Consider the following 25,240-nt stretch of genomic DNA (forward strand, 5'->3'; position numbering starts at 1 on the left):
TTGGGTTCAGGCAATTCTCCTGCCTCAGCCTCCTGAGTAGCTGGGATTACAGGCACGCGCCACCATGCCCAGCTAATTTTTTGTATTTTTAGTAGAGACGGGGTTTCACCATGTTGACCAGGATGGTCTCGATCTCTTGACCTCGTGATCCACCCGCCTCGGCCTCCCAAAGTGCTGGGATTACAGGCTTGAGCCACCGCGCCCGGCCCTGATTTTGTTTTTAATGTGATAGTTATTTAATTTTTTTCTCCTTCCATGAACTGACTTTTAGATTAATTTTTTTATTTTTGCTCTTTTCCTAAGCCAAGCCTAGTTATGTTTTTATTTTACTTTAGAGACAGGGTCTTGTTCTGTCACCCACTCTGGAGTGGAGTGGCATGATGACAACTCATCGCAGCCTCAACTTCCTTGGCTCCAGCAATCTTCCTGCCTTAGCCTCCTGAGTAGCTGGAACTACAAGCACACGCTACCATATCTGGCTTATTTTTTATTTTTTGTAGAGATGGGGTTTCACCATGTTCCCTAGGCTGGTCTTGAACTTCCAAGCTCAAGTAGTCTGCCCACCTTGATCTCCTGAAGTGTTGGGATTACAAGTGTGAGCTACCAAATAGCCGATAATTTCTTTGTCATGTTTATAAGAGTTTTGCAATTTTGGTTTATTTTTTAATCTTTTCCAGGATTGTGAGAGTTTAACATTTCTTGTAGAAGAGTCTTTATTTTCTGAGTTTATTCTTAATTAAAAAATGTTAATTTTATTGTAGTGAGATGAGAGAATATTGTCTGTTTTTTTTTTAATTTTTTTGGAATTTATTATAAGGTGTCATCAATTTCATATATATATATATATATTTTTTTTTTAATTTTTTTAAACAGAGACAGGGTCTTGCTATGTTGTCCAGGCTGGCCTCAAACTCAGGGGCTCAAGCAATTCTCTCCCAAGTAGCTGAGCTACAGGCATATACCATTGTACCTGGTTAATTATAATACCTTCAGAAAGTTTCTGGTACAGATCTATCAGCCTTAAAACTCTGGTAGTTACTGACTTTTTGTCCTAGTATGAGGTTTAATGTTTTTTTTTGTTTGTTTGTTTTTGTTTTGTTTTTGAGACAGAGTCTTGCCCTTTTGCCCAGGCTGGAGTGCAATGGCACAATCTTGACTCACTGCAACCTCTGCCTCCTGGATTCAAATTATTCTCCTACCTCAGCCTTCCAAGTAGCTGGGATTACAGGCGTGTGTCACCATACCCGGCTAATTTTCATATTTTTAGTAGAGACAGGGTCTCATCATGTTGGCTAGGCTGGTCTTGAACTACTGACCTCAAGTAATCCACCCGCCTTGGCCCACCAAAGTGCTGGGATCACAGGCATGAGCCACCAGCCCAATCTAATGTTTTTATACTATGTTTTTCCTAGGCATTTTAGAAGATGTTTAGAAAGTTTGTACCAGATTTGCTAGACAGACAGTATTTTAAACTAGAAAGCTCTATTATTACTTGCTTAGTCTGAGAAGTTGCTTTTTAAATCTCATGATTATTTCCCCCCTATTTTCAGGGAATAGGTTATCTGTATATATAAGTAGGTTGGAAAGATTAAAATTGTTGCCATTTATGGAGTGATAACATTGACTGATATATTCTTGTCTAATTTCCTGTTTTTCTGCCCAATTGGTAAAGATAATAACTCATTCTCTTCTTTGACATACTTCTCATGTGTACTTTAACTAAGCCTAAGCTCAGATTATTTTCTACTTGTAAAGTTCTATTTCTATTGAAATAGTATTATGTTGTCTTTGTCTTATTTTCTGCTTGTCTGTCTGTTAGAACTCTGTACATTTCCCTTAGCAGGGGCCAGTTGTGTATAGTTAGGATCTAGTGAAAGAACATGCAAAGAATCACTCTTGAATTATTTTAGGAAATTGTGCTTAATTAAAAAAATAAGCATGTCACTATCCCCTTCTCCCCATTTCAAAAGCTAAAATTAAAAAAAAAAACAAGAACAGATAATCTCTTGAAGTTCCTACTGGCGAAGCTTTTCTCTGCTTGAAGTAATTTTACTTTCTACTGTCTAGTTAGACTAGAAAAATTTTATGTGGAAAACATTTTTAAACAATTTGCTTATTGCTGTTTTAAAAGTAATGTTTGCTTTGTAGGATGAAAGAGTAATAAATATTAAGATCTCCTTTCTAATAACTGTTGAGAGAATTAAATAGACAAGTACAAAAGTTATTATTTTTCTACATTTAATTTTGCAATGACATGTACACATCTACTTTTAAAAGAATTTTATTAATGTTTATTATTTGCATGCTTTGTTAGGAATTTAAGCTTTGTTTTATATTTATGTATTTCATTTTGCATTCAGGTTTCTTTTGTAGGTACTGCTTTGCTTTTCTTTATTTTCCTATTTTATCACTAAATATAAATTCATAAGTTCTTAAGTGTTTAAGACTAGTCGTTCATAAAGAAAACCATAAGTCTTGTTATTTTTATATCACTGTTCTGTGACTTTATCAGTGTTGTATTGTTTGTATCATAGTAAAACAAAAAGAACCTTTGAGAGTTTGTTATGGCAACTGTGGTTGAAGGGAAGAAAGAATCTTTGCCTAAACATGAAGATCTGTTGTTCACACATAGATATTTTCAGTGATTATGCCTAATTTTTAATGAAATTATAGATACAATGGTGCAACTGCATTTTGGTTTGAAAGTAGATGTAAAATAGAATGAGGATGCCCATTCCATATCATGTTTATGGTGTTCAGTTTTGCATTATCTAGTCTATTAATATGTCATTCATTATTCATATTGAGTATGACCTGATGGATCCTTTCAATTTCATTCATTTGTCATTTTAGAGGGAAATTTAAGAAAATCATATAATGCATACTGAAGAGAATTCTTATTTTCATATGGTGAACCTAAAGATTTATTGTCCCAGAAAACTTCTTTTGGAGTAATAAATCTTATTCATTGACACATGAAGAAATCATTTTATCTCATGCCATATATATTTGAAACATGTCTATGAAAGATTTATAATTGTAACATGGAGAAGTTTCTATGTTTGGTAAACATGATAGCTAAAAAATATTTTTATAATTAACATTCAAGAAATACCTGTTTGTAGATTCAGAGGAAAAAGATGATTATTTGTTTTGTTTTTTGAGACGGAGTCTTGCTCTGTTGCCCAGGCTGCAGTACAGTGGTGCAATCTCGGCTCACTGCAACCTCTGCCTCCTGGGTTCAAGTGACTCTCCTGCCTCAGCCTCTTGAGTAGCTGGGATTACAGGCATGTGCCCAGCTAATTTTTATATTTTTAGTAGAGACGGGGTTTCACCATGTTAGTCAGGCTGGTCTCGAACTCCTGATCTCGTGATCTGCCTGCCTGGGCCTCCCAAAGTGCTTGGATTACAGATGTGAACCATCACATCTGGCCAAAAGATGATTATTGTCTTCTAAAATAATTAAGAGATATTTGCTTTGCCTAAATGTGACCAATTAATTGTTCTTAGTGTGATTGTGAATTTGCTGCAGGTTAACAAAGCATAGGATTGACATAGCTCACATGATTGTATTTGTATTCAACTGAATACATTTTTTTTTTTAATTATACTTTTAAGCTCTGAGATACACGTGCAGAATGTGCGGGTTTGTTACATAGGTATGCATGTCACTGTAGTTTGCTGCACCCATCAACCTATCATCTATATTAGATATTTCTCCTAATGCTAACCCTCCCCTAACCCCCAACCCCTCAACAAGCCCTGGTGTGTGATGTTCCCTTTCCCGTGTCCATGCGTTCTTATTGTTCAACTCCCACTTACGAGTTATGCCTTAATTTTGTTGTTTACCCAGTACTCATTTGGGAGCAGGTTGTTCAGTTTCCATGCAGTTGTGTGGTTTTGAGTAAGTTTCTTAATCCTGAGTTCTTATATGATTGGGTTTGGGAGACTGTTTGTTATGATTTCCATTCTTTTGCATTTGCTGAGGAGTGTTTTACTTTCAAGTATGTGGTCAATTTTAGAATAAGTTTGATGTGGTGCTAAGAAGATTGTGTCTTCTATTGATTTGGGGTGGAGAGTTCTGTAGATGTCTGTTAGGTCTGCTTGGTCCAGAGCTGAGTTCAAGTCCTGGATATCCTTGTTAATTTTCTGTCTTGTTGATCTAATATCGACAATGAGGTGTTAAAGTCTCCCACTATTATTATGTGGGAGTCTAAGTCTCTTTGTAGGTCTCTAGGAACTTGCTTTAGGAATCTGGGGGCTACTGTATTGGATGCATATATATTTAGGATAATTAGCTTTTCTTGTTGCATTGATACCTTTAGCATTATGTAATGCCCTTCTTTGTCTTTTTTGATCTTATTGGTTTAAAGTCTTTTTTTTTATCAGAGACTAGGATTGCAACCCCCAGATTTTTTTTTTTTTTTTTTTTTTTTTTGCTTTCCCTTTGCTTGGTAAATCTTCCTTCAGCCCTTTGGCTTGAGCCTGTATGTGGCTTTGCACGTGAGATGGGTCTCCTGAATATAGCACACCAATGGGTGTCAGCTCTTTATTCGGTTTGCCAGTCTGTGTCTTTTCCTTGGGGCATTTAGCCCATTTACATTTAAGGCTAATATTGTTATGTGTGAATTTAATCCTGTCATTATGATGCTAGCTGGTTATTTTGTCCGTTAGATGATGCAGTTTCTTCATGGTGTGGATGGTCTTTACAATTTGATACGTTTTTGCAGTGGTTGGTACTGGTTTTTCCTTTCCATATTTAGTGCTTCCTTCAGGAGCTGTTGTAAGGCAGACCTGGTGGTGACAAAATCTTTCAGTATTTGCTTGTCTCTAAAGGATTATATTTCTCTTTCACTTATGAAGCTTAGTTTGGCTGGAGATGAAATTCTGGGTTGAAAATTCTTTTAGGAATGTTGAATATTGGCCCTTACTCTCTTCTGGTGTGTAGGGTTTCTGCAGAGAGATCCCCTGTTAGTCTGATGGGCTTCCCCCTTGTGGGTAACCCAGCCTTTCTCTCTGGCTGCACTTAACATTTTTTCCTTCATTTCAGCCTTGGTGAATCTGACAATTATGTGTCTTGGGGTTGCTTTTCTTGAGGAGTATCTTTGTGGTGTTCTGTGTATTTCCTGAATTTGAATGTTGGCCTTTCTTGCTAGGTTGGGGAAGTGCTCCTGGATAACATCCTGAAGAGTGTTTTCCAACTTGATTCCATTTTCTTTATCACTTTCACGTACACCAATCAGACAGACGTAGGTTTGGTCTTTTCACATAGTCCCATATTTCTTGGAGGCTTTGTTTGTTTCCTTTTCTTTTTCTTTTTCTCTAGTCTTGTCTTCATGCTTTATTTCATTAAGTTGATCTTCAGTCTCTGATATCCTTTCTTCCACTAGATTGATTCAGCTGTTAATACTTGTATATGCTTCATGAAGTTCTCATGCTGTGTTTTTCAGCTCCATCAGATCATTTATGTTCTTCTCTAAACTGGTTATTCTAGTTAGCAATTCCTGAAATCTTTTATCAAGGTTCTTCCTTGCATTGGGGTAGAACATACTCCTTTAGCTTGGAGGAGTTTGTTATTACCTACCTTCTGAAGCCTAGTTATGTTAATTCATCAAACTCATTTTCCATCCAGGTTTCTTCCCCTCATGGTGAGGAGTTGTGATCACTTAGAAGATAATAGGCATTCTGGTTTTTGGAACTTTCAGTCTTTTTGCGCTGCTTTTTCCTCTCTGTATGGGTTTATCTATCTTTGGTCTTTTATGTTGGCGACCTTTGGATGGGGTTTCTGTGTGGATATCCTTTTTGTTGATGTTGACGCTGTTCCTTTCTGTTTGTTAGTTTTCCTTGTAACAGTCAGCCCCCTCTGCTGCAGGTCTGCCGGAGTTTGCTGGAGGTCCACTCCAGACCCTGGCATCACCAGTGGAGGCTGCAGAACAGCAAAGATTGCTGCCTTTTCCTTCCTCTGAAAGCTTCGTCCTAGAGGAGCACCTGCCAGATGCCAGCTAGAGCTTTCTTGTATGAGATGTCTGTCGGCCCCAGCTGGGAGGTGTCTCCCAGTCACGAGGCATGGGGGTCAGGGACCCACTTGAGAAGGCAGCCTGCCCCTTAGTAGAGTTTGAACACTGTGCTGGAGATTTGCTGCTCTGTTCAGAGCCGGCAGGCAGGAACGTTTAAGTCTGCTGAAGCTGTGTCCACCGTCGTCCCTTACCCCAGGTGCTCTGTCCCAGGGACATGGGAGTTTTATCTATAAGCCTCTGCCTGGGGCTGCTACCTTTCCTTCATAGGTGCCTTGCCCAGAGAGGAGGAATCTAGAGAGGCAGTCAGGCTACAGAGGTTTGCAGAGCGTGATAGTCTCTGCTGAGTTCAAACTTCCTAGAGTCTTTGTTCACAATGTGAGGGGAAAACTGCTCACTTAAGCTCAGTAATGGCAGACACCCCTCCTTCCACTAAGCTTGAGTGACCCAGGTTGACTTCAGACTGCTGTGCTGGCGGTGAGAATTTCAAGCCAGTGGATTTTAGCTTGCTGGGCTACATGACGGTGGGATCCTCTGAGCTAGACCACCTGGCTCCCTGGCTTCAGCCCCCTTTCCAGGGGAGTGAATAGTTCTGTCTCACTAGTGTTTCAGGTGCCACTGGGTTATTAAAAACATCTCCTGCAGCTAGCTCTGTGTCTGCTCAAATGGCTGCCCAGTTTTGTGCTTGAAGCCCAGGGCCATGGTGATGTAGGTACCTGAGGGAATTTCCTGGTCTGTGGGTTGCAGAGACCATGGAAAAGGCATAGTATCTGGGCCAGAGTGCTCTGTCCCTTAAGGCACAGTCCCTCACTGCTTCCCTTGGCTAGGGGAGGGAGTTCCCTGAGCCCTTGCACTTCCAGGGTGAGGCGACACGCCACCCTGTTTCAGCTCACCTTTTGTGGGCTGCACCCGCTGTCTAACCAGTCCCTGTGAGATGAACTGGGTACCTCAGTTGGAAATGCAGAAATCACCCACCTTCTGTGTTGATCTCGCTGGGAGCAGCAGACTGGAGCTGTTCCTATTCAGCCATCTTGCCAGCCCTCTGAATGATTTTTTAAAAGTGTGTAACTCAACAGTGTGAGACACTACTTTGGCGTTAATGTCTGACTTAGTAGTTTTTTTTTTTAGAATTTTAAAGTGAAATATGGCGGTTTAATAATAGTGTCTGCCTTTCCACTTGCATAGAAGCTTCTATTGGTCACTGTTGACATGATGGAGGTATTTAGTTCCAGCATATGAATTTAATAAAAGTAATTTTTATAGTATAATTTTTTTAAATTAAAAAAATTCACTACCTTCATCACATTGCTTAGAGAGTAGATATTTGACAATTTCAGACACTCTGAAACCTGTAGTATATGCCCCCAAACTGAAAAGGTGATGTATAAATGAGAATAGACATGAGACATGGTTGAGAAAATGTAAGCTTTTAGAGTAGATAAGGAGAACCTGGTACACGTTTTTTTTTTTTTTTTTTTAGTTGGAGTATATTATCTGGTGATTTTTGTACTTCAAGCAGAGGCAGTCTTACCAAAAGTAAAATATAGAAAACTTATGTGTATATTATTGAAGGATTACAATAAAATTTTAAAATATTTTTACAAATTACTTCAGTGAAGTCCTTAAACTCATAGGTTTAAGTAACTTCTCTAAGGCATGAGTCTGAAGACAAATGCATGAAAATAAACTATAAATCACAGATTTGAATCTAGTACGTGATTGGTGATGACGTTGAAGAAGGTTGTCAGACAACTCTGTTGTTCATAGGGAACCAGATTTTCTGTATCTTGTTTACCAAATAAGATGTTATTGGTTGTAAGACCATGCCCCTTCCTCCCCCGCCCCCGCTTACCTTTCTCTTTACATACCTCTGGAGATCTCTTATCCAGTGATACGTGAACAACTGTGATTTCTCATTTTAAGATAAGAGCTGTTTTTAGACATGTAAACGTGTAATAGGGAAGTGTATATTTCCTAATACAGGGAGGAACTTATATTTTTTCTATGCTAATTGTAAAATTGGTTTGCATGAACCAGGCATTTGAATAGATTAGAAAGAGACCAGCATTGATTTGTTTGTATTCTACCACTGTGCCATCAGTCTTGCCTTACTTTATTGGACATGGGTGCAGAGTGACGAGAAGGACAGTTGAAAATGTAAACAATTTATATGAACATATGGAATATGGCAACCATAAGTGCTATGTGCAGGGGGAACACTTAAAAACACTGGTCATGCCAGGCACAGTGGTGCATGCCCGTAATCCCAGCACTTTGGGAGGCCGAGGCGGGCAGATCACAAGGTCAGGAGATCGACACCATCCAACATGGTGAAACACCGTCTCTACTAAAAACAAAAATTAGCTGGGCGTGGTGGCACACTCCTGTAAGTCCCAGCTACTCAGGAGGCTGAGGCAGGAGAATCGCTTGAACCCGGGAGGCAGAGATTGCAGTGAGCTGAGATTGCACCACTGCACTTCAGCCTGGTGACAGAGTGAGACTGTCTCAAAAAAAAAAAAGGTCATAATCAGAGCAAATTTGTATACCAGTGATAGCTGAAAAGCAATAATAGTGAACTATTTCAGCTGAAGACCAATAAAACACACTGCTTTGCAGTGGAAGAAACAATAATACCACTGTATAATAAAGTTTGGTTGTAGCCACAAAACAAAGGCAAGATTTGCATGTATTCAAATAAACATTTAAAAAAATATGTATATATGTCAAAAATATACACACACACACTGATTTGGAAAGTAGGCTGTATTTCTTTAAAAATAATGATTTTAAAGTTAGTATCTCTTATTGGATGTTTAGATTACTTACCAAAGTTTTGTTAGTAATGTTTTGATTATCTCTGTATATAACTTAGTGAAAGCTCATGAGTATTTCTTTAGGATAAATGCTGAAAATGGAATCTTAGATTCTTGTCTATGCTAGTACATATTCTTGAAAGTTTGTGCTACTGTGCCCCTCCACCCATGTGATAGGCAGAATTCTAAGGTGGACCCCAGTGCTCTTTCCTCATCAGTGCAGGTGGGATCTGTAGCTTGCTTCTAACCAGTTGATGGCAAATGTGATGGGATATTGTGTGAATTATTAATTTATATTTTTACCTCTCAGTGTACCCCTCAATGTATGCTTTATGATAACTGACAGACTTCCTTTAAGCATTTTCATTTATGAATTTTGACATTTTATAAATAATTTTTGCTTATTCTTTTCCTTTCATTTTTACCTACATGTGTTTTAGAAAACAGACAGAAAACTGGGCTTGGTGGTTCACACCTGTAATCCCAGCTCTTTGGGAGGTCGAGGCAAGTGGATCACTGGAGGTCAGGAGTGTTTTTGTTTTTTGGAGACAGAGTCTTGCTGTGTCTTCAGGCACCAGGCTGGAGTGCAGTGGCATGATCTCGGCACACTGCAACCTCTGCCCCTCAGGTTCAAGCAATTCTCCTGCCTCAGCCTCCCGAGTAGCTGGGACTACAGGTGCATGCCACCATGCCCAGCTAATTTTTGTATTTTTTAAATAGACACAGGGTATCACCATGTTGGCCAGGATGGTCTCGATCTCTTGGCTTCGTGATCCGCCCACCTCAGCGTCCGAAAGTGCTGGGATTACGGCCGGGTTTTTTTTTTTTTTTTTTTTTTTTTAAGATGGAGTTTTGCTCATGTTGCTCAGGCTGGAATGCAATGGTACAGTCTCGGCTCACTGCAACCTCCGCCTCCCAGGTTGAAGCGGTTCTGCCGCCTCAGCCTCCCATGTAGTGGGGATTACAGGTGTGTACACCATACCCAGCTAATTTTTTGTATATTTAGTACAGACGGGGTTTCACCATGTTGGTCAGGCTGGTCTCGAACTTCTGACCTCAGGTAATCCACCTGCCTCGGCCTACCAAGGTGCTGGGATTACAGGTGTGAGCCACCATGCCCAGTCACTTTCTTAGCTGAGGCTTTTGATAGCAGAAGTTATTAATTCACTCTTGATTTATGAATTATTATTTTTTTATGGATAATGCTTTTTTGTGTCTTGCTTAAGAAACCTTTGCTTGCCTAACCCAAGGTCAGAAATATATTCTCTTATGTTTTATTCCAAGAGCCTGTGTCTTAGCTTTTATCTTTGGGTATATTATCCATCTCTAATTAATTTTTCTGTTAGCAGTGTGGAGTAGGAATTGAGATTCATGTCACCCTCCCTGCTAGTTATTCTAGCACCATTTGTTGAAAAGACTTCTTTTCCTGGATTGCATTGACACCTTTGTCAAAAATTAAATCACTGTATTTTAAATGTTGATGTATTTGTTGGTTGATCACCTGTTTTTAATTGCCATCCTATCAACTTTCACTCTTTTTATGTGATACAGACACACTTTTCTGATTAAATAATGTGCCAGATTGCTACTGTGTTGCAAATGCATGGAACTACTGAATGGATGATAGAAATTGGTCTGAAGTTGACAGTAGATGGAGAATGATTTTGTAGTTGTTGGTTTTATTATGTAAAGTGAATTGGGGATTTCCGCCTATTTTTCTGTGACAGAGAATGCTTTATTTACACTGAAGTGAACTGTTCTGTGAAAGCTTGAATGAACTCAGTTCTAAAATAATTTGTAGGATATTTTTAAGGAGGAAACTCTTTGAAAAACATAGCTAGCAAGTTTTAACATTTTTATGTGTCAGCTTTATTAATGTGTAATTTTTAGAAAATTATTGATGTTATTAAAATGTTCAAATATATTGATGTTGGACATAATCTTTTCTTTCAAATTTTGTTTTCTATATATCTGTGTAACTTTAGGATTCTGTTGTCATCTTGAGGGGAAATCCAGATGTATGTTTGAATCCCTCCCCAAATTTGACTCTGTAATTTACTGACCCCACCAAAATCTCTACTTATTTCTTTTTCCCATAGCAGTGGCCTTTTGCCTAGGGAAAAATATGGATTTTCTAAGTTTTGCCATATGTTTAGAATTAGGAGATGTCCCTAGAGAAAAACTGGCTGTATAAATTCAGTTCATTTTTGGGCCCTTTCCTTGACTGCACAGGCGCTTAACAGAATATTTTAAAATTTAAGGTTCATCAGGTTTTCCACTTGGTTTTCAATTTATTTATTTTTCTTCATTCAACAATTTTGTTGTTGTTTGTTTGGTGACTAAGGAATGTGGTTGGTATAATTTCTAGGAATTTGCTGGTTTTTTTTTTTTTTTTAGTGGCCTAATATATCATCGTTATTAGAAACGTAATGTTTTTATTTTCTACTTTTGTCATAGGTAAGAGAGGAATATTAAAATTTTTCAGTGCTATTACATTTTGTCTTTTTTCTAATATATTAAACATTTTAGCACATAAACATTTAATACTCAGTTCTTCATTATGAATTTTATTATCAAAATCAGTTGACAGAATTTTTTAAACTTTCAGTTTGCTTAGGCATAGTTTACACAGAAATATTTTATTTTGCTTTTGTTTGCTTTGAATTTTGCTTAATTATATTTTGCTTAGAAATACTAACCTAATAAAACTTTGCATAATATTTAGTTTTCCTTAAAAATTTTGCTTAACATGTAATTTTCTCTTCTCTCTCTATATATATTTTTAACCATTCTGCTGCTGTCCTTGAATCTTCTTCATATTTTATCTTTTATACTTTCCTTTTCATTGTTCTTCTTTTTTGTATTATTGGATAGTTTCTCAGAATGCCCTATATTTCACACATCTGATTTTTAGCATAGCATATTTTTCAAAGATTTGAGACTGTAAAGCATATGCTTTCTAAAATTAAATTAGCACATTTTTTTCTTGAGTGTTTCTAAGCAAACTTTTGCTTGGGGATGTATAACACATACTGAAATTTACACAAATCATAAGTTTGCAACTTCAGAATTTATTTTTTTGCATGTGAAGGTCCAGTTGTTCCACACCATTTGTTGAAAAGACTATTTCCTCTTCATTTCATTGGCTTTGCTCTTTTGTCAAAGACCATTTGACTATATTTATGTGGATCTATTTCTGTGTTCTGTTCTGCTCCATTGATCTATTTGTCTGTTCTTTTGCCAATACTATACTATCTTGGTTACTGTAGCTTAATAGTAAGTTTTGAATCTGGTAGTGCCAATTGTTGCCCTTACTTTCTCCTTCAGTATTGTGCTGGCTATTTTAAATCATTTGCCTCTCCATACAACCTTTGAAATCAGTTTGACAGTATCCAGAACATAACTTGCTGGGATTTTGATTGGGATTGTGTTGCATCTGTTGATCAAATTGGGAAGACTGACATCTTGACAATATTGAGTCTTCCTGTCTATGAACATGTGCTATCTCTCCATTTAGTTCTTCTTTGGTTTCTTTCATTGGAATTCTGTAGTTTTTCTAATACAGATTTTTATACATAGTTTGTTATGTTTGATATTGTATTTTGAATTTCAAATTTCACCTGGTATATAGGAAAGTGATTGATATTTTTTCTATATACCATTGCTGGTGTATAGGAAAATGATTGATTTTTGTATATTTGTATCCTGAAACCTAGCTATAATTGCTTATTAGCTCCAGGAGTTTTTGTTTATTCTTTTCATATTTTCTGCATAGGCAATCATGCCATTTGTGAAAAAAGACAATTTTATTTCTTCCTTCCCAATATTTACACCTTTTACTTGTCTTACTTCATTAGCTAGGACTTCCAGTAGTATGCTGAAAGGAGTGCTGACAGAGAATATCTTTGTCTTGTTCCTGTATCCAAAAAAATAATTTTAAAAATTTGATTTTTGATTCTCCCTCTCATGTTAGCCAAACATGGAGGGCTGGGTAACTGGCTAATTAAAAAAAAAAAATTTGCTCTCTTTATTTAATAGTGTGGAGGTGCTAGCCTCAGAGAAGTCATCCATCATCATGATCATATCCTCATCATCATTAGTAGTATATTGTTAAAATTAGACTTTTTAACTGGATAATTGATAGGAGTCTATAGGTTTTCCTGTGATAAGTTCAGTCCTCAGGGTGTATCACTTGTATGGCATTTCAGGGCTTAAATTCTTAATACTCTTATCTTTGTTTTCCAAGTCTAAAACACCATTCCACATACGATTATGTACAATCCTATGTCTAATCATAGGATTGCAGGGCTGAGAATTGTAGTCCCAGAGAGGCATTTGTGGAGATAGGGTTTGAGAATGTTTGTGAAATGTTTCTATCAAGTCCTACCTAGTAGGTGAAATAATTTTTGAAAGGTAAAATAAGGATCTGCAGCTGTAGCAGGTAGATACAAATGCCCTTTTTATTGGTGGATGGGAGACATATTGTAAGAGAGTGATCTATTAGAAAATATGTTTGATGTGAAGTAGTTTGAAATAATGGTTTAGCAGTTGTCTGTTGGTAGAGATTGAAGGGGTAGAGTGGAAGAGAATGTCAGTAGAGTTGAAAATATTTAGGATCTTGGACACTAGGATGTTGAGTGAACTGTCTACATGTATGGTGGCATACATGAAGAAGACAAGGGTGATTCAAGGGCTAAATTCCTTGTTGGTAGTTTGATGAATGAATGACAGTGAAAAATTAGGATTAATATTAGAGTAGCTGGTGGTTATGATGCCAAAGGATTAGGACTCTTTACCCAAAAGTAAATGTGGAGTCTTGGAAATAACGTTAAATTTCTAGGAGAATGTAGATCCTACTGTGTGGGTGGTTGTTTTGTGGCACATGTGTTCATTAGCTGCATGAGCTCTTTAGCAGCCCTTTCAGAATTTGCTGTTTTTCATTCTTTTTTCTTGGGGCTGTTTAAATCATGAGCCCCCTCTTGTCTTTTCTGTTACTGTATCTGTGAGTATAATAAACTATTTCTACTTGAAACCTTCCTCTTAGTGACCTTCTCTTTTCTATAGTTCATTTAGTTGCCAACACATCATTTCAGGAAAAATAACTTTATCTTTTATTTTCTAAAAAATATTTTTAAATTTGATATAATTCTGGGGAGTACTTAATGTTATGAAGAATACTATTCTTGATATTAAATAATATGTTTTAGGTTTCATAGGTAATAACTGTGTATTTCAAAATTAAAATTTTCAGGTAATTTGCTGTGTTTATTGGATTATGAACTGGAAGAAAGTAGGTTGAAGATATTAAAGGATTAGTATTATTATCTTTATTGAAACTATGATGTGGATATAATTTTACTTATCAGCGAACAGGTGTTTTTAACAGAAGTCTATTTTTATTTATTTATTTATTTATTTAAATGTACTTTAGGTTCTGGGGGTACATGTGCAGATCATGCAGGATTGTTGCATAGGTACACATGTGGCAATGTAGTTTGCTGCCTCCATCCTCCTGTCACCTACATCTGGCATTTCTCCCCATGTTATCCCTCCCTGACCTTCCCCTCTCCACCGTTGTCCCTCCCTTGGCCCCCCCAACAGACTCCAGTGTGTGATGCTCCCCTCCCTGTGTCCCTGTGTTCTCATTGTTCAACACCTGCCTATGAGTGAGAACATGTGGTGTTTGATTTTCTGTTCTTGTGTCAGTTTGCTGAGAATGATGGTTTCTAGATTCATCCATGTCCCTACAAAGGACACAAACTCATCATTTTTTATGGCTGCATAGTATTCCATGGTGTATATGTGCCACATTTTCCTCATCCAGCCTATTGTTGATGGGCATTTGGGTTGGTTCCAGGTCTTTGCTATTATAAACAGTGCCGCTATGAACATACCTGTGCATATGTCTTTATAATAGAACGATTTATAATCCTTTGGGTATATACCCAGTAATGGGATTGCTGGGTCAAAAGGAATTTCTATTTCTAGGTCCTTGAGGAAGTGCCACACTGTCTTTCACAATGGTTCAACTAGTTTACACTCCCACCAACTGTGTGGTGTTGCCTCCAAGGCCTCTGTTCTGTTCCATTTTTTCTGTATCTCTGTTTTGGTACCAGTACCATGCTGTTTTGATTACTGTAGTCTTGTAGTATAGTTTGAAGTCAGGTAGCATGATGCCTCTAGCTTTATTCTTTTTGCTTAGGATTGTCTTGTCTATGTGGGCTCTCTTTTGGTTCCATATGAAGTTTAAAGTGTTTTTTTCCAGTTCTGTGAAGAAGGTCATTGGCAGCTTGATGGTGATAGCATTGAATCTGTAAATTACTTTGGGCAGTATGGCTATTTTCACAATATTGATTCTTCCTAATCATGAGCATGGTATGTTTCTCCATCTGTTTGTGTCCTCTCTTGTTTCTCTGAACAGTGGTTTGTAGTTCTTTTTAAAGAGGTCCTTTACATGCTTTGTTAGTTGTATTCCTAGGTATTTTATTCTCTTTGTATCAGTTGTGAATGGGAATTTGTTCTTGATTTGGCTCTCTGTTAGTCTGTTATTGGTGTGTAGAAATGCTTGTGATTTCTCCACATTGATTTTGTATCCTGAGACTTTGCTGAAGTTGCTTATCGGTTTCAGGAGATTTTGGGCTGAGATGGTAGAGTCTTCTAAATATACAATCATGTCATCTGCCGATAGAGACAATTTGACTTCCTTCTTTCCTAATTGAATACTCTTTATTTTTTTTCTTGCCTAATTGCTCTGGTTAGAACTTCCAATACTGTATTGAATAGGAGTGGTGAGAGAGGGCATCCTTGTCTTGTGCTGGATTTCAAAGGGAATGCTTCCAGTTTTTGCCCATTCAGTATGATATTGGCTGTAGGTTTGTCATAAATAGCTTTTATTATTTTGAGATATGTTCCTTCGATACCTAGTTTATTGAGAGTTTTTAGCATAAAGGGCTGTTGAATTTTGTCAAAGGCCTTCTCTGCATCAATTGAGATAATCATGTGGTTTTTGTCTTTGGTTCTGTTTATGTGGTGGATTATGTTTATTGACTTGCATATGTTGAACAAGCCTTGCATCCTGGGATGAACCTACATGATTGTGATGGATAAGCTTTTTGATGTGCTGTTGCAATCAGTTTGCCAGTATTTTATTGAAGATTTATGTATCTATGTTCATCATGGATATTGGCCTGAAGTTTTCTTTTCTTATGAGTCTCTGCCGGGTTTTGGTATCAGGATGATGTTGGTCTCATAAAATGATTTGGGAAGGATTCCCTCTTTTTGTATTGTTTGGAATAGTTTCAACAGGAGTGTTACCAGCTCCTCTTTGTATGTCTGGTAGAATTCAGCTGTCAGCCCGTCTGGACCTGGACTTTTTTTGGTTGGTAGGCTAGTAATTGCTGCCTCAACTTCAGTCCTTGTTACTGTTCTGTTCAGGGTTTCGACTTCTTCCTGGTTTAGGCTTGGCAGGGTGCAAGTGTCCAGGAATTTGTCAATTTCTTCCACATTACTGGTTTATGTGCATAGAGTTGTTTTCAGTAATCTCTTATGGTACTTTGTATTTCTGTGGAATCAGTGGTGATATCCCTTTTTCATTTTTTATTACATCTATTTGATTCTTCTCCCTTTTCTTTTTTATTTTCTGTTAGCAGTCTATTTTGTTGATCTTTCCAAAACACCATCTCCTAGTTTTATTGATTTTTTGAAGGGATTTTTGTGTCTCTGTTTCCTTTGGTTATACTCTGATTTTGGTTATTTCTTGTCTTCTGCTTGTTTTTGAGTTTTTTTGATCTTGCTTCTCTAGCTCTTTGAATTTTGACAATAGGATGTCGATTTTAGATCTTTCCTTGTTTCTCATGTGTGCACTTATTGCTATAAATTTTCCTCTAGACACTGCATTATATGTGTCCCAGAGATTCTGGTCCATTGTGTCTTCGTTCTTGTCGATTTCAAAGAAATCTTTATTTCTGCCTTCATTTCATTGTTTATCCAGTCAACATTCAGTAGGAGGTTTTTCCATGAAGTTGTGTAGTTCTGACTTAGTTTCTTAATTCAGATTTCTAATTTGATTACCCTGTGGTCTGAGAGAGTGTTAGGATTTCTGTTCTTTTGCATTTGCGGAGGAGTGATTTACTTCCAATTATGTGGTCAATTTTAGAGTAGGTGCAATGCAGTGCTGAGAAAAATGTGTATTCTGTGGATTTGGGCTGGAGATTTCTATAAATGTCTATTAGGTCCCTTTGGTCCAGATCTGAGTTCAAGTCCTGGATATCCTTGTTAATTTTCTGTCTTGTTGATCTGTCTAATATTGACAGTGGAGTGTTAAAGTCTCCCACTATTATTGTGTGGGAGTCTAAGTCTCTTTGTAGGTTGTTAAGAACTTGCTTTATGTACCTGGGTGCTCTTGTATTGGGTGTGTATATATTTAGGATCATTAGCTCTTCTTGATGCATTGATCCTTCTACCATTATGTAATGTCATTGTCTCTTTTGATCTTTGTTGGTTTAAAGTCCATTTTATCAGAAACTAGGATTGCAACTCCTGCCTTTTTTTGCTCTCCATTTGCTTGATAAATCTTCCTCCATCCCTTTATTTTGAGCTTGTGTGTGTCCTTGCATGTGAGATGGGTTTCCTGAATATAGCACACCAGTGGGTCTTGACTTTTTATCCAGTTTGCCAGCCTGTGTCTTTTGCTTGGGGCATTTAGCCCATTAACATTTAAGGTTAATATTGTTATGTGGGAATTTGATCCTGCCATTTTGATGCTAGCTGGATGTTTTGCCATTAGTTGACACATTTTCTTCATGGCGTCAATGGTCTTTAGCATTTGGTATGTTTTTGGAGTGGCTGGTACTGGTTGTTCCTTTCTATGTTTAGTGCTTCTTTCAGGAGCTCTTGTAAGGCAGGCCTGGTGATGACGAAATCTCTCAGCAATTGCTTGTCTGTAAAGGATTTTATTTCTCCTTCACTTATGAAGCTTAGTTTGGCTTGATATGAAATTCTAGGTTGAAAGTTCTTTTCTTTAAGAGTGTTGAATATTGGCCCCCACTCTCTTCTGGCTTGTAGGATTTCTGCCGAGAGATCCTCTGTGAGTCTGATGGGCTTCCCTTTGTGGGTAACCCGACCGTTTTCTCTGACTGCCCTTAGCATTTTTTCCTTCATTTCAACCCTGGTGAGTCTGACAATTACGTGCCTTGGGGCTGTTCTTCTTGAGGAATATCTTTGTGGTGGTCTCTGTATTTCCTTGAGTTGAATGTTGGCCTGCCTTGCTAGGTTGGGGAAGTTCTCCTGGATAATATCCTGAAGAGTGTTTTCCAGCTTGGATTCATTCTCTCCATCACATTCAGGTACACCTGTCAAACGTAGATTAGGTATTTTCACATAATCCCATATTTCTTCGAGGCTTTGTTCATTTCTTTTCACTCTTTTTTCTCTAATCTTGCCTTCTCATTGTAATTCATTGAGTTGATCTTCAGTCTCTGATATCCTTTCTTCTGCGTGGTCAATTCAGGTATTGAAACTTGTGTATGCTTTGTGAAGTTCTCTTGTGTTTTTCAGCTCCATCAGGTCATTTATATTCTCTAAGCTGTTTATTCTCCTTAGCATTTCATCAAAGCTTTTTTCAAGGTTCTTAGTTTCTTTGCATTGGGTTAGAACATGTTCTTTTAGCTCAGAGAAGTTTGTTATTACCCACCTTCTAAAGCCTGTTTCTGTCAATTCATCGGATTCATTCTCCATCCATCTTTGATCCCTTGCTGGTGAGGAGTTGTGATCCCTTGGAGGAGGAGAGGTGTTCTAGTTTTTGGCGTTTTCATCCTTTTTGCACTGGTTTCTTCCCATCTTAGTGGCTTTATATACCTGTGGTCTTTGTAGTTGGTGACTTTTGGATGGGGTCTCTGAGTGAACGTCCTTTTTGTTTATGTTGAAGCTATTTGTTTCTGTTTCTTTGTTTTCCTTATAACAGTCAGGCCCCTCTGCTGCAGGACTGCTGGAAGTCCCCTCTAGACCCTGCTTGCCTGGGGGTCACCCATGGGGGCTGCAGAACAATAAGGGTTGCTGCTGGTTTGTTCTTCTGTTATCTTCATCCCAGAAGGGTACCTGCCAGATGTTAGCCTGAGCTCTCCTTTATGAGATGTCTCTTTGGGTATATGGGGTCAGGGAGCTGCTTGAGGAGACAGTCTGACCCTTATAGGAGCTCAAGTGCTGTGCTGGGAGCTCTGGGCAGGTAAATTTAAGTCTGCTGCAGCAGATCATATAACCACCTCTTTTCCCAGGTGCTCTGACCTAGGAAGGTTGGCTTTATTTGTAAGTTCCTGATGTGCTGCTGCCTTTTTTCAGAGATGTCCTGCCCCGCACGGAGTATTCTAGTCACAGTCTGCCAAAAGAGGCATTGCTGAGCTGCTGCAACCTCTGCCCAGCTGCTGCGTGGACTGCTTCAATATTGGTGGACTGCCTCGGTAGTGGTGGACGCCCTTGCTCCCACTGAGCTGGACCATCCTGGGTCCAACTGCACTTGGTGTGAAACTCTCAATCCAGAGCGTTTTGGATTGCTTGTTTTGTGGGGGTGGTACCTGCCAAGCCAGATCTCCTGGCTCCCTGTCTCAGCCCCCTCCCTTTCAGTTGAATGGGTGGCTCTGTCTCCCATGCATTCCAGGGGCCAGTTGAAAGGGCTGCCTAGATTTGTGTAAGTTTCCGTGTGCCAACCTGTGGCATCAGCCGTGCTGAAAACTTGTGACACTTTTTGGCCTGGGAATCTCCTGATCTGTGGGCAGTGAAAATTTGCTTGGAAATGCAGTGAGCACTTGCTGTCTGCGTTGTTCTTGCTGGGAACTGCACTCTGGAGCTGTTCCTATTTGGCCATCTTGGATCCTTCTCCAGGAAAAAGGATTTCCCTCTATATTTATTTATTATGCCTTGCAGAAGACAGAGAAATGTTTGATCACATAAATGGTTTTGGCAATCTAAATATATTTTTGTGTAGATAAAAAAAAATGATTAAATTTTGCAAAGTCATTTATTGCTGATTTTAAAACTTAGTTTTATTAAAAGTGTTCTTTGTATGTATCACAAAATTATTTTTCTTTTGTTGATTATGGCACAATTATAAAGCATTTTAAACTGGGTTTATCATACTCATAATGAATTGGTAGTTAATTTCATAACCTTATTTCATTAGTAAGTATGCGTTCATCTTTAGCCTGATTTGATTTGATTCCTGATGGTCAAAAAACTTTTTTTTTCCTTTTTTTTCTTTGAGTTGGAGTTTGACTCTGTTTGCCCAGGCTGGAGTCCAATGGCGCAGTCTCAGCTCACTGCAACCTTGGCCTCCTGGGTTGAAGCAGTTCTCCTGCCTCAGCCTCCTGAGTAGCTGGGATTACAGGCATGTGCCCCTATGCCTGGCTAATTTTTATATTTTGAGTAGAGATGGGGTTTTGCCATGTTGGCCAGGATGGTCTGGAACTCCTCACCTCAGGTGATCCTCCTGCCTTTGCCTCCAAAAGTGCTGGGATTACAGGCGGGAGCCAATGTGCCTGGCCCAAAAGAAACTTAAATTATGCTCCTGGTTATCCTTGAGCTTATGTTTCTAATATGCTTTCAAAAAATGGTAGTATATTTGGCTGTGCTTTTAAGTGTTTAAGAATACTCAGGAACAATTGCACGTGATGCTTAACCTGTTGGAAATTACAGATGGATAAAAGAAATTAAACTGTTAAATGTTGACTCATCTTACATCTGTATAGAAAAATGATTTTAAAATGATGTGAATAGATGTGGATGGTGAAGGCAAGGGTTAGGTTAGTTATTTAGTATCAGAGTTTGGCAAAGTACCTGACGTATTAGGGTCAAGGTTGCTGATTAGTTTGAGGAGAGGAGACGTGATATAGTTCAGAGTGTTTTATTAATTTTCTGATATTTGGAGAATATGCATGTGTTTATGTGGGTATATGTATGTGTTGTATGTGTGTATATATATCTACTCTTCCCCCTGCCCTTTTTTTTTTTTTTTAAACTTATTTTTGTGTAGAGACAGGATCTGGGCAACAAAGGTTGCCTAGGCTGGTCTTAAATTCCTGGCTTCAAGCAATCCTCACATCATGGCCTCTCAATGCGTCTGGATTACAGGTGTGAGCCACTGCCTGGCCCACATTTTTGATGGGATGACCAGAAAAATCAAACGGTAAAAGATCCAAAAACTGTAGCTTTTAAATCCCATCTGTCTGATATGTCTGAAGTAAGATAACTGTACCTAATGAGTCCAGATACATGGTATGAAGAGGTTCTGAATACCTTGCATATTCTTTTTTGCTGTCTGAGAAGAAAGCAGTTTAAATGAAAGCCATGTATATATTTAGGATTTCGTTTAGGTATGCTAGACCAGAGTGGTTTTTGCTCTAGAGTGTACAGGGTGCCACCTTTGTTTTTCAGTGTGTCTCTAGACCTTGCAACAAGCTAACACTTCTCTTTTGGTGCTTGAAGTCTAGGACTGTATTCACTGGTCAGATTTTAAGGATTGAGTTCAAAGTTCCAGTGATGATTTGTATGTGAATAGTTTTAGGTCTCCATATTTGGAAATAATGAGAATCTCTCCCCCAGCCTGTACACCCCTTATGGTCCCCATTTCCCCCTTAAACTGTGATTACTTCCAGGAAACAGTGACATTGAAATTTTAACAATGACATAAAATTTTTAAACAATTTAAACAATGACATAAAAATTTTAAATTTTTTTACTCATATATCTGGGTCACCTTTTCTAAGTTTTGGTGTATTGTAAATCAATGTTTTATCTAGATATAAGTAGAGTAGGTTTTATTACTGATTCTAGGATGCTCACAAAGATTTTTTTGAATGTTATTTTCAAATGGAAGCTTGACTGACTCATAGTTTCATTTACTTGAGAACAAAAGAGTAATAAATTTAAATTGGGGTTGTTACTGGTTTAACTAAATTGCTTTTCCAGTGCCTAAAATATACCTCTGATACCTAGTATTTTATGTCAAGCAGCTTATTATATGCTATTAGTTTTGTCCCACTGGTTCTATTCATTTTATTTGCTCATTCAAGAAGATTTTCATTTCTTCTCTCTTTTTTATACTTTGCCTTTCTTTTTGCATGTTCTTAGAATTCTTAGTCTTAGCATAGGGACTATAAGTGCACATATATGTCCACATATACTGTATACACATGTGTGCACCCCAAGAGAAGATTGTAACTCACTAGACTGAAGTAGGATGGAACCTTTCTGGGGGATAATGTACATATAGATACATGGAAGATAACTAAAGGAACTTTAATCTGGACATTGGAGCCTAATGATAAAATGAATGAAAGTTAGTATTCTTTAAAGGTGTTGTGTCGCGTCCCAGTGAACCATGTAATTACTTTGCTGCATTAAATTGTTGATAAATGCTTAATTTTAAATACAGGAAATAAAATCACTGTTAACAGAGGTATACACATTTTGTTGTTTTGTTCACAGTATATTTCATAAAACATTCTAGATATAAATCTTAGGTCTCACTTTTTAAATATGACTTTGAGCTTTCTCTTTCTGTCCTAGCTTAAAATTGATGCAAAGATTAGGGAAATATTACACTTTTTTATATTGTGGAAAGTAAAGTTTATTTCTGAAAGTCTCACTTCCATTTTTCTGTTACTTTATTAGGCTGCAGAATATGTTTAGTTTACAGCTAAAATGCCATTTGGTATCTCATTGTGGGTTGTCCTCATCCGGAGATATTCAATGTCTATTAAAGCAAAGCTAAAGGTCTCGTCTGTGGTGGCTAACTGGGTCACTTTACTCATTAACAGAGAAGGCAAGTATGGCATCATTCTACATTCTGCCACTTCCTAAACAGCCTCTTGGCAATAATGCCTCACAGGGGAAGTCATAAGCTTTCCTGCTGTTGGGTGTGACTTTGAGGACAGCTGAAATTATATCAGCTAGAGAAATATAGTGACAAAAACCTATTGTAATACATTTAGGCCAACCACATGGTCCTTGCTTCAAACACCAGCTGCAAGTTTTGGGGTCCCTAGGACATTCTTTACCTCAGACTTGCTGGCTATAAATACTGAGGTCCCTACTGACTCCCTCAGATTGATAATTCACTGGTATGACTCACAAAACTCAGAGAAACATTATATTTAGAATTATAGTTTTATTGTAATGAAAGGATACATACTAAAACCAGCTAAAGGAGAGACACATGGGCAGAATCTGGGAAGGGCTCAAAAGCAAAGCTTCTGGTTGTCTTTTCCTGGTGGAGTCATGGAAGGTGTTACCTTTTCTTGGCTATGATATATGACAGTCCAGGGAAGTTAATGCAAGTTTTGGTGTCCACAGTTTATACTGGGATTTGTTCACTTACAGTCTGCATGTCTGACCTTTAGTCTTTATCTCCTCCCGAAAGTTCAGGCTAATACACTTAGTCTCTAGTTCCTTTGGAGATCAGGTAGATGAGTCCCTAGAGATCATCTCCCAGTAGCTGAGGGCAAAGACCAGGACCTCTCTTCAGTAAAGCGAATTCTTCAACATACCTATTTAAACAGAGTGCGTATTTTTGCAATTTCTCATATTACTCTTGGTTCGAAAATCTAAAATTTTATTTTACAAATAAATGATTTTCCCTTTATGTTCAAATTAGAACTCTTTAGCCTTTTCCTTTTTTTAAATCTCTCTACCTTTTCTCCCTCATGACATCCAGACCAGTCGTTTATGCAGTTTAGTTGTATTTTTATTGCATTATGTATTTATGGCTAAATATCCATTGTATTTGTATATTCGTTCCAAAAGTACTTACTATTCTTCTGTGCTGGTAGGTCATGCATGCTTCTCTACCCACAAAACAAATATTCACTTACATTTCTTATCAGCTGCAATCTGGATACAGAGTATAGCATGAACCAAAAGTTTAATGATATGAAAGTATGTAAACATTTAGAAAAGGTGAACATTTCCTTGTGGTTTGATGATAGACATATTCAGGAGAGTTTTCCCAGGAAAAAAAGGGCTTCAAAAACCATGCTAAGGCAACTTGGAATATAGACAGTAAAGAGCATTCAAAGATTTTTAGCTATGGCCATGGCACATGACAAACTGTTTGTTTTAGAAAGTCAGTTTCAGTGTTATTGAGTAGAAATAGTTTGAAGAAAGTAGATTAACCTAGAAGCAGCTCTTTCTGCCCAGTTAGGACATTATTACTGTTGTCTTCACTACAGATAAATATAGGTAATAAAGGATGATTTGTGAGAAAGTTATTAACTTATGAGAGATGATTTTAGCATTTTAAAAATGTTACTCCTTTCATAATATGTACACAACTCTGATCAACAACTTTTAAACTTCTCTTACAATTTTTGATGTTTTCGTTTTACACAACCTCTTGGGATAATACAGTCTATATATTTTTCTGTCTAACCTATAACCCATGGTTATAACCTAACCTTACCAGTTGATTGTCATAGATCCTTGCACTGTGTTATTCATTTTATACTTAACACATATTTATTGAGTGAGAGCTTACTGTGCACCAGATTATTGTAACAGATGTTGAAAATGCAATGAATATAAGTGATTCCTGACCTCAAAAAGCATACACATCAATTTAGTAGTCAGACAGATGGGAAAAGCCTGTGATGGAGGGAAGCACAGGATACTTTGATAGTTTATTGAAGGAGCATGTAACCTAGACCAGACTAGGATTAAGAGACTCTGACACTCTAGTTTAGGATAGCAGTTAAGAACATGAACTCTGACAATGCAAAAGTCTCATTTAAAAAAAAAAAACAAAAAACCATAAACTCTGGAGCCAGAATGAATCTGGATTCTCAATTTCTTGCTGTGTAGCCTTAGGCGAGTTCTTAACTTTACCTTTAAAATGAAAATCACAGTAATCCCTACTTTATATGGTCATTATGAGGCTAAAACTGTTACCGAGTAAAAGGGCTTGCTGCCTGATGTGTTAGAAGCTAATACTATGACACTTGAGATTTTGAGAAAAGAAAAGCTTTATATTGCAAGTCGACTAACAAGGAGACTTAAGGAGTCCAGCTCAAATCTCTCTCTGTGCTGACTTGAAAGCAGTAATTTCATTAGAAAAGGTTTAGGGAGTGAGTTCTGGTATTGGTAGGTGATTGGTGGGAGGAAAGGGGAGGTCTGGAAAGTCCTCAGGCATGCACAGTTATTTATTCATGCTACCTCATGGATCTCATGTGCAAGTTTCAGGGAGAGTTAGTATGAAGCTTGAGGTGGAAATTGGATCTGTGACACCAGCAAGTTCATTCTCTCTGCAAACACCAGTTGGCCATATTGGTTCCAATTGATTTCAGCCAGGTTTTCAATCTCATAAGTGAAGGGAGTTTCAGCATTTCAGCAAGTTTTTTTTTTTTTTTTTTTTTTTTTTTTTTTTTTTTT

General features: G+C 37.7%; 1 protein-coding gene and 1 long non-coding RNA gene across 3 annotated transcripts in view; both read left to right on the plus strand.

Annotated features, from left to right (window-relative positions):
* RNGTT (RNA guanylyltransferase and 5'-phosphatase) overlaps nucleotides 1-25,240 on the plus strand; it is a 343,044-nt gene that overhangs the window by 137,274 nt on the left and 180,530 nt on the right. The gene's annotated exons all lie outside the window — the stretch shown is intronic.
* Nucleotides 14,920-25,240, plus strand: part of LOC116549602 — a 20,900-nt gene continuing 10,579 nt past the window's right edge. Inside the window, exons 1-2 of the long non-coding RNA XR_004267958.1 lie at nucleotides 14,920-14,930; nucleotides 17,548-17,556. This is a non-coding gene — a long non-coding RNA (uncharacterized LOC116549602). The remainder of the gene's footprint in view (nucleotides 14,931-17,547; nucleotides 17,557-25,240) is intronic.

Source organism: Sapajus apella, unplaced genomic scaffold, assembly GCF_009761245.1.
Source record: "Sapajus apella isolate SASKATOON/1434 unplaced genomic scaffold, GSC_monkey_1.0 scaffold6, whole genome shotgun sequence".
In the NCBI taxonomy this organism is placed as follows: domain Eukaryota; kingdom Metazoa; phylum Chordata; class Mammalia; order Primates; family Cebidae; genus Sapajus; species Sapajus apella.